This window comes from Bison bison, unplaced genomic scaffold (genome assembly GCF_000754665.1).
Source record: "Bison bison bison isolate TAMUID 2011002044 unplaced genomic scaffold, Bison_UMD1.0 scf7180017864469, whole genome shotgun sequence".
Taxonomy (NCBI): Eukaryota; Metazoa; Chordata; class Mammalia; order Artiodactyla; family Bovidae; genus Bison; species Bison bison.
In genome coordinates this window covers 8,774,044-8,783,252 of record NW_011495030.1, presented here as the reverse complement: position 1 = coordinate 8,783,252, position 9,209 = coordinate 8,774,044, and positions in this window count along the sequence as shown.

The window sequence follows — 9,209 nt, the reverse complement described above, 5'->3', positions numbered from 1 at the left end:
ATCATCCTGACATAACTCGATCTACAACATATAGAAAGTAAAACGATATTTCCCTAATTACTCATTATACCTCCTCTTCCAGGCCCAGATGGCGTTGATTTTTTTAGAAAGTAAGTGTATGTGTATGATAGGAAATGTATTTTTAAAACGTGGATTTTGTTACTTCCTCAAAGTTCCTCGACATAGTGAAACCATTAAGTGCCTTGTCATTAAAATAACTTCCCATCAGGACTGACACCTTTTAAGAATGCTCTGGGGATCCTGCTATTTTGCCTCTTTGAGATCCTGGTTAGGGTAGCACATTCTAGGTATGGGTTGAGAAAATCCTCTGGTAACTCCGGATCCCTGGCTGAGGGCAAGCGGAAACCACGTGACTCACACTGAGGAGGCCAGGATGGTTTTAAGCACCACCGAACTTCTAGGTGCATCTCTCTTGCTCTTTCCTTCTGGCGCTCTAGGGCGGTCTCACTGTCCGTCCCTCCCTCCCGTCTTTCTTTTTATAATAATTTTACATTGATAAATTGGACTCTTCATTGCTTGCTTTTCCTGTTTATTCATCTCATTGGGCAATTCAAAATAGGGATAATGAATGAATATTGAGATGTTCATTGTCATGGTTAGGCACCTGCTTCCCAAGTCAGGCCTTTCACATTCTTAGAATATCACATATTTTTTTATTATTATTATTTTTTAACTTGGAAAAATATACAAGATGATGCTACCTTTAAAATCTGGTGAGGGGTATGAAATTCTCTTTAGCCTTAATAAAACTAATAGACTTGGAGATTTAGCTCAAATCTCTTTGAGACCACATGGTGGAATAGAATCATGTTTTTTCAACTTAATCCCGTGTGATATTTTCTATTTAACCAGTTTCATTTTTCTAAAAATGACAGTCAAGACCCAGGATTTTCAAGACCTGCTACTGCGGTCATGATTGTCACACAGGAAAAAGCTGGCTCTAGAGCCACCTACCACTAACTCACTGAGTCTTCTGGAGCAAATAATTTACTGAGTAGGCAGATAAGTAATATCCTCTTAGACAGCCTCTATGATGCATGCATAATTTTTTAAAACTGAGAACCAGGGCGATTGTTTATTTGTTTTACCAAAGAAGTGTTCAGGGTCTACATAATGATCAGCAGGGAAGGCAGGAGGTGAGTGGAATTTGCCTTTCTCTGAAGCTGTTGATGGTGTCACGTGAGTGTATGTTCCTCGGTTCTTTGTCTCGTCACAACAAAGATTTGGAGCGACGGACATTAAAGCCCTGGGTGCGTCACAGCTCTCGGGTCTTGGACAAACCGTGCTACAGCTCTTAGGCAAATCAGTGTTACATCTCCATTTTATTTAGAAGATAGCAGGAGAGAGAGAGAGAGAGAGAATGAGAGAGAGAGAGCGCACGCACGCGGGAGAGAGTCCGTGAGAAAGCGCTTTGGCTCCTCCTTTTACATGTTTTTTCCTCCACCTGGGCCTGCCCTATGCAAATTGGGCTTAGCCAGGAGTGCTGTTTGTTCTGCCTGAAGTCTTCACTCTGGTCCTCGGACCTTCCTTTGACCTTCCTTGTCTTTTAGCCACTGCCATTTTGGACTCCTTTTCCCTATTCTACCTACCTAACAATGGGAATGGAAGGTATTTGCTCAGCTTTCTGCTTGATGACTTACATATTAGTAATCTGAGGGTTTGTGATTTTGTTCATCTCACCCACCTGTTTCCACCCTTCAACCATTCATATCCCATTACCATTTAATGGAGTTTGTATATCTTCTGGAGTTAGAAAAACAGGATGAGTTAAGAAAAAAATAGATTTTTATCACCTCAAAGAAGCATATGAAAATTTAACAATCAGGGAGGCATTACTCCCAAATACTTGTTCAGGTTTTGTGATTTGGGGCAAGTAGGTGGAGGAGTGCTGAGACAGGAGATGAGCAGTGGGAAGCCAGTGGGAAGCTGTAGAACTACTCACCTACCTGATTGTCTCTAGAATCACCATGTCCTGTTCACATCCCCCTCACTCTGTTCATCTTTAGAGGTGAAAAACTCATCATTGTCAATGTCCTGTTTCTCAGAGCATTTCTGAGAGTCACTTGCATCACAGTTGACTTGGGATAGTCATTTAAACACAGATTCCAGGTCTCTGCCACAGGCCTGTTAAATCTGGGGGTGGTCCTGATAGTCTACATTTCAACACCATCCCCACATGATCCCCACATCCCCACATCCGCACACTGAAGTTTTTAAAACTGATAGCATAATGTTTAAGGAAAAAAACTGAATGAAGAATTCTTTGCAATTACAGTATAAACCCCCTTCCTTCATTTAGTTTGGTTAACTTGGTATCAACACTACTCTTCACTCTACCTCTGCCCTTTCTACTTTCACTCTTGCCCCTGAAACAAGCAACATGATTTATGCTTGTCCTATCCTTAGAGAGGGTTATCTATCCTTAGATAGATTAAGGTTATCCATCCTTAGAAAGATTAATCTATCTAAGGTTATCTATCCTTAGATAAGATTTCAGGATCTTACAAGTGGGCCTGAAGTGATGCTAGCAATTTCCTGGTGAAGGAGCAATTTTCAGTAAACTTTCTTGATTATCAATAACAGGACATAATAAAGATACTTAAAAAAAATTGACAAACTGCTTTGTTTTCACTAACAATGTAGATAATGAATTTTATTATAATATATAAAGACAACATCCAGATTTTGCCCCATGTTCTATTTTTTGATTACCTAGATTTATAAACCACAGTTGTATGCTATGCCCATTTCTCTCTCTGTCCCCATTCACCAACTCTCACCAACTATTGCTTCCACTTTTGACAGCTATTCATACTCCCATAGTGAAAGTCAAAGTGAAGTTGCTCAGTCGTGTCCGACTCTTTGCGACCCCATGGACTGTAGCCCAGCAGGCTCCCCCATCCGTGGAATTTTCCAGGCAAGAGTACTGGAGTGGGTTGCCATTTCCTTCTTCAGGGGATCTTTCTGACCCAGGGATCGAACCCGGGTCTCCTGCATTGCAGGCAGACACTTTACCGTCTGAGCCACCAGGGAAGCCCGATAGGCTGGTGCCAAACAGATCTCATGGAGCAGAACACTTTACCCTGGTTATATGATTTGTTGTTGAGTGGCTAAGTAGTGTCCAACCCTCTTGCGACCCCATGGCTGTAGCCTGCCAGGCTCCTCTGTCCATGGACTTTTCCAGGTAATTTTATGAAGCTGTTGCCATTTCCTACTCCAGGGGACTCTTCCTGATCCAGGCATTGAACCTGCATCTCTGGCATCTCCTGCATTGGGAGGCAGATTCTTTACTACTGCACATGACCTGGGAAGCCCTGGTTATATAATTGTTTAAAATACAGGGGCAATTAACATGTGTGGATGCCCTAGGGGTAGCAGCTGTCATTACCTGACACCCATACTCAAATGCTTCTCTTACTTAACAATGACTGTTTTTGTCTCCTTTCTTCCTGTCCTGAACTGGAGACGAGCTGGTCAGGTGAAGAGCCCTTGGCTCCAAGGTGCAGTTCCCAGATCGTGGATACTTTAAAAGAAAGACAAGGCCTCCAACAATGTCCCTTATCCTCAAGGAATTCACAAACTCAGATACAGATAATTATGACTCAGATAAGTGTGGTGGAAAGTTGGGAACACTCAATGGTAAATAATTCCAAAGAATCTTGATAAATGAACAGAAGACTGCTAAAAACAGAATCTACAATAGGGAAATACCCTTTCAGAGGATACTGGGAAATATTTTATAGATTTAATATCTTTAGAACTAAGTAGCCTAAGTGAATATTGAACAAGTGAAAAAGTCCCCTAGTGAGTCATTTCACTTGGTTTGAGGACATGATTTAGTTCAAACATCTCTGTGGAATTGCCTCTATATTATTTTATACTCATTCTTGATTTTAAACTAAGAACAATATGAGTTCTAAAAGTCTAAAAATCTTCAAAATCTCTATTTGAAAGGGAAAAAATGACTTTTGTTTTCTGGTATGAGTAAATGGTTGTTATTCAAAGGCCAGTTATAGTCACATCCAGGTTACTGGATCTAGAACATAATTAATCTGCCATTCATAATTATAGACTCAACATAAAAGAATGGGAAGTAGTCTTTTTTCTTTCCCCCTACCCTATCCTGAAAGGATAGCAAGACCTTTCTATTCTTGGAGACAGAGACAGAGAGAGATGGGGGGTGGGGGCAGGGGTGGCAGTTCCAAACATAAACTAATAAACAGAAATTTCAGATACTGGAAAGTACTATGAAAAACAAAAAAATAAAGAAAATCAGGGGACAGTATGCTAGAATGCCTTGATGTGAGTCTCCTTTAGTGTAGTGGCCAGGGAAGACTCCTCTAAGAGGTGATATTTGAGAAATGAATTATGAAGACCAACATTAAATGACTTGCGGGAAGAACATTCCTGGTAGAATGGTCAAGAGATGGAAAAACTGAAAACCAAGGTTTTTCCATCTGTAGCAAAAAAACTTGGCAAGTTCTTGGAATGAAGGTCACTGTGGCTGGAGTACAGAGTGAAGTGGGGCTGGTGATCAGATCATGAAGGGTTCTGAACACCAAAGGAAGAAGGTTGGATTCTAATTGCAATGGAAAGCCACTGGATAATTTAAAGCAGGAGGGTTACCTGATGGATATTACAAAAACCCATGCTGTGGTCTGAAGTATGGAGTACTGAGGGGCTAGCATGGAAGCTGGGAGACCTTAGGAGCTACTGCCATAGACTACATTCTAAATATAATTTGGAAGTAAAATTAATAGAACTTGTTGATGGATATTATACCCAAAGCTACAGGTTTTCAAATATTTGTGAGCTCTTTAAGGAAGTCTAAAAATGAAACACAAACTCTCCCATTAAATTATCACTGGAAATTGGTCATAACCTATCAAGAGACTAATAATTTTTTAAGAAGAAATTACAATCCCTTCCAGAAATGGAAAGTTGGTGGCAGTATGCTGAACTGGTCCAAGGCCTTGGTCTTGCTCATGGGACTTAATCAGGGTACAACATGACTGGTCTAGATCATTTTCTATCATAAGGTGAAGAAATTAACTAGGAACACTGCCAGAGATGAGAGGAAAAATTCTGAATTATAGGTAGAGCATTCCTTTGACAAGTATACAGAGGAAAAGTCTCAGAGGTTGAGAAAGACCATCAGCTAAGGCATTAGCATTAAGGTGTGCATGCGTGTCTGTGTGTGCATGCATGTGTACTCTTTAGGGATGAACTGCTTTACTTCCTACAGAATATGGCAGAGTGGAAAGTAAGGGGAAAGCATAGGTTTCATTCATGCTCGTGCAAGAACAAGCCAATTAGAAATATGTGAAATACGTTAGACAGCATATTCAAAAGCAGAGACATTACTTTGCCAACAAAGGTCCGTCTAGTTAAGGCTATGGTTTTTCCAGTGGTCATGTATGGCTGTGAGTTGGACTGTGAAGAAAGCTGAGCGCTGAAGAATTGATGGTTTTGAACTGTGGTGTTGGAGAAGACTCTTGAGAGTCCCTTGGACTGCAAGGAGATCTAACCAGTCCATCCTAAAGGAGATCAGTCCTGGGTATTCTTTGGAAGGACTGATGCTAAAGCTGAAACTCCAATACTTTGGCCACTTCATGTGAAGAGTTGATTCACTGGAAAAGACTCTGATGCTGGGAAGGATTGGGGGCAGGAGGAGAAGGGGACAACAGAGGATGAGATGGCTGGATGGCATCATCAACTCGATGGACATGAGTTTGGGTGAATTCCAGGAGTTGGTGATGGACAGGGAGTAATTCACGGGGTCACAAAGAGTCGGAGACGACTGAGCGACTGAACTGAACTGAACAGACATTTTACAACCCCAAGCAGAGGTCCCTGACCCAGAAACTCTTGCTAATTTTGTGTTCATCAGAGTTGACAAAGCCAAAAGAGAAGACCATAGCAGTATTTTAAGAGTAAGATAGGATAGCGACACTCTGATCTAAACACTGAGGTAGACTTGGAAAGTCAGAAGCAACATGGGCATACTTCTACCCCTTGAAGTCCAACTCTTTCAAAGCAAGGCCCCAGCGGGTGAAGATAAGCAGTTTCCACAAACCCAGTGAGACTTAGTGAGGTGTGAGTTGGAAAAAGTGGTTCTAGTTTGCAGCTGGTATAGTAGGATTGCTGCTGCTAAGTCACTTTAGTCGTGTCCGACTCTGTGCGACGACCCCATAGATGGCAGCCTACCAGGCTCCTCCGTCCCTGGGATTCTCCAGGCAAGAAAACTGGAGTGGGTTGCCATTTCCTTCTCCAATGTATGAAAGTGAAAAGTGAAAGTGAAGTTGCTCAGTCACGTCCAACTCTTCGAGACCCCATGTACTGCAGCCTACCAGGCTCCTCCATCCATGGGATTTTCCAGGCAAGAGTACTGGAGTGGGGTGCCATTGCCTTCTCCATAGTATGGTTGATATCAAGCAAAATTTTTGGGTATCCTTACTTTGTATGTCACAGATTCCAACAGTTATGAAGATAACCCTCATTTTCTATGTTTTGATAGATCAGATCAGTCGCTCAGTCGTGTCCGACTCTTTGCGACCCCATGAATCACAGCACGCCAGGCCTCCCTGTCCATCACCAACTCCTGGAGTTCACTCAGACTCATGTCCATCGAGTCAGTGATGCCATCCAGCCATCTCATCCTCTGTCATCCCCTTCTCCTCCTGCCCCCAATCCCTCCCAGCATCAGAGTCTTTTCCAATGAGTCAACTCTTCGCATGAGGTGGCCAAAGTACTGGAGTTTCAGCTTTAGCATCATTCCTTCCAAAGAAATCCCAGGGCTGATCTCCTTTAGAATGGACTGGTTGGATCTCCTTGTCTGCTGTAACCACACAAAAAATTAACCCAGTGAACTCATCAGTTTTCATATGTTCTTGGAGGTCCTAAGAAGAAGATGAGGGAGTTGGCATGAGGAAGAATAAAGTCTAATATTGACATGCTGCTCCCAGGTCTGCTTGGAAGAAGTTTAATAGACACTGTTAGGCCAGGCTGTATAGCATTTCCAGGGATCCTTGCCACAGAAAAAAAGAATAAAGAATGAAACCTGGGAATGGTTTTTTGATGTCTCTGGATGGCCCAAACAGATGTTGTGTCCCTCTTGTGAAGAGCTGCAAAAGAGAGGAAATATATAATAAGGTAGACCATTTTATTCATCAAATTTCAAGGAATGTTTTCAATTTTTTAAAAAAAGGGGGTGGGGGTGGGAGAAATTCCAGGTAGGAGACCAGGCTGAATTTCTCAGAGGTACAGGAGCTGAGAGTCAATGGCAAGGAACAGGGTTATGTGAGTGGCATAGGCTGTAGGGGAAGGAAGTTATCAGGGATTTAACTACTTCCATAACAGTGATATGGGAACCCCATGTTTGAGAAGTAGGAAAAATATAAGCAGCTACTGTTAGTGGAAAAACACTTGGAAAGAAAGCAATATGTAGAGAAGATTTAGAAATTCCCTGTTAAATATGCTGTGCAGATCATTTCCAGGGGCTGCTTAAGAAAGTTTATGTACTATTCTTAAATGCTTTAGCAGTCTGTTGATGTTTTCTTAGAATGCTATTACATGCTTGGAGTGAACCATGTGAAGCCTCAGTTTTATTCAGGTTACATTCTAGAATATAACTCCTCACTGCTCAAAAAAGCTTTACTTGACTTGGCTGCCTCCATGAATTACTGTCGTCTCTGATTATCCCATTTCAATGGCAAACCTCAACAAATGATTTCTTCATCACTTTTTCAACTATCAAGTTAACAAAACAAAATGCAATAATTATAATAAATATTAAAAGTAACAGTAATGGTAAAACATGTATCATTTTTTAATATGTCAGACACCATATCTTGGTGATTCACTGCATGGCTGTTGCTGTTTAGTCGCTCAGTCATCTTCGACTCTGTGACTCCATGGACTGCAGTCTGCCAGGTTCCTCTGTCCTTGGGATTTCTCAGGCAAGAATACTGGAGGGAGTTGCCACTTCCTTCTCCAGGGGAATTTTCCCAAGCTAGGGATCAAACCTGTGTTTCCTGCTTGGCAGGCAGATTTTTTACCATTTAGTCACCTGGGAAGCCCTCACCATTAGCTAGCTTTAATTTTACAACAATCCTATAAAAAAGATACTAATATTGCCACTATTTTAGAGATGTGGATACTGAGGCCCAAAACATGTAACTTATCTAATCTTACATAACTAGGAAGTGGTACAAATGAGATTCAAACCCAGGTACTCTGGTTTCAGTGTTCAGCTCAGTTTAGTCACTCAGTTGTGTCCGACTCTTTGTGACCCCATGAACCGCAGCACACCAGGCCTCCTTATCCATCACCAACTCCCAGAGTTTACCCAAACTCATGTCTGTTGAGTCGGTGATGCCATCCAACCATCTCATCCTCTGTCGTCCCCTTCTCCTCCTGCCCTCAATCTTTCCCAGCATTAGGGTCTTTTCAGCTCTTCACATCAGGTGGCCAAAGTATTGGAGTTTCAGCTTCAACATCAGTCCTTCCAATCAACACCCAGGAGTGATCTCCTTTAGGATGGACTGGTTGGGTCTCCTTGCAGTCCAAGAGACTCTCAACAGTCTTCTCCAACACCACAGTTCAAAAGCATCAATTTTTCAGTGCTTAGCTTTCTTTATAGTCCAACTCTCACATCCATACATGACCACTGGAAAAACCATAGCCTTGACTGGACGGACCCTTGTTGGCAAAGTAATGTCTCTGCTTTTTAATATGCTGTCTACGTTGGTCATAACTTTCCTTCCAAGGAGTAAGCATCTTTTAATTCCATGGCTGCAGTCACCATCTGCAGTGATTTTGGAGCCCAAAAAAATAAAGTCTGACACTGTTTCCACTGTTTCCCCATCTATTTGCTATGAAGTGATTGGCCCGGATGCCATGATCTTAGTTTTCTGAATGTTGAGCTTTAAGCCAGCTTTTTCACTCTCCTCTTTCAGTTTCATCAAGAGGCTCTCCAGTTCTTCTTCACTTTCCGCCATAAGGGTGGTGTTACCTGCATATATGAGGTTATTGATATTTCTCCCGGCAATCTTGATTCCAGCTTGTGCTTCTTCCAGCTCAGCGTTTCTCATGATGTACTCTGCATATAAGTTAAATAAGCAGGGTGACAATATACAGCCTTGACGTACTCCTTTCCTGATTTGGAACCAGTCTGTTGTTCCGTGTCC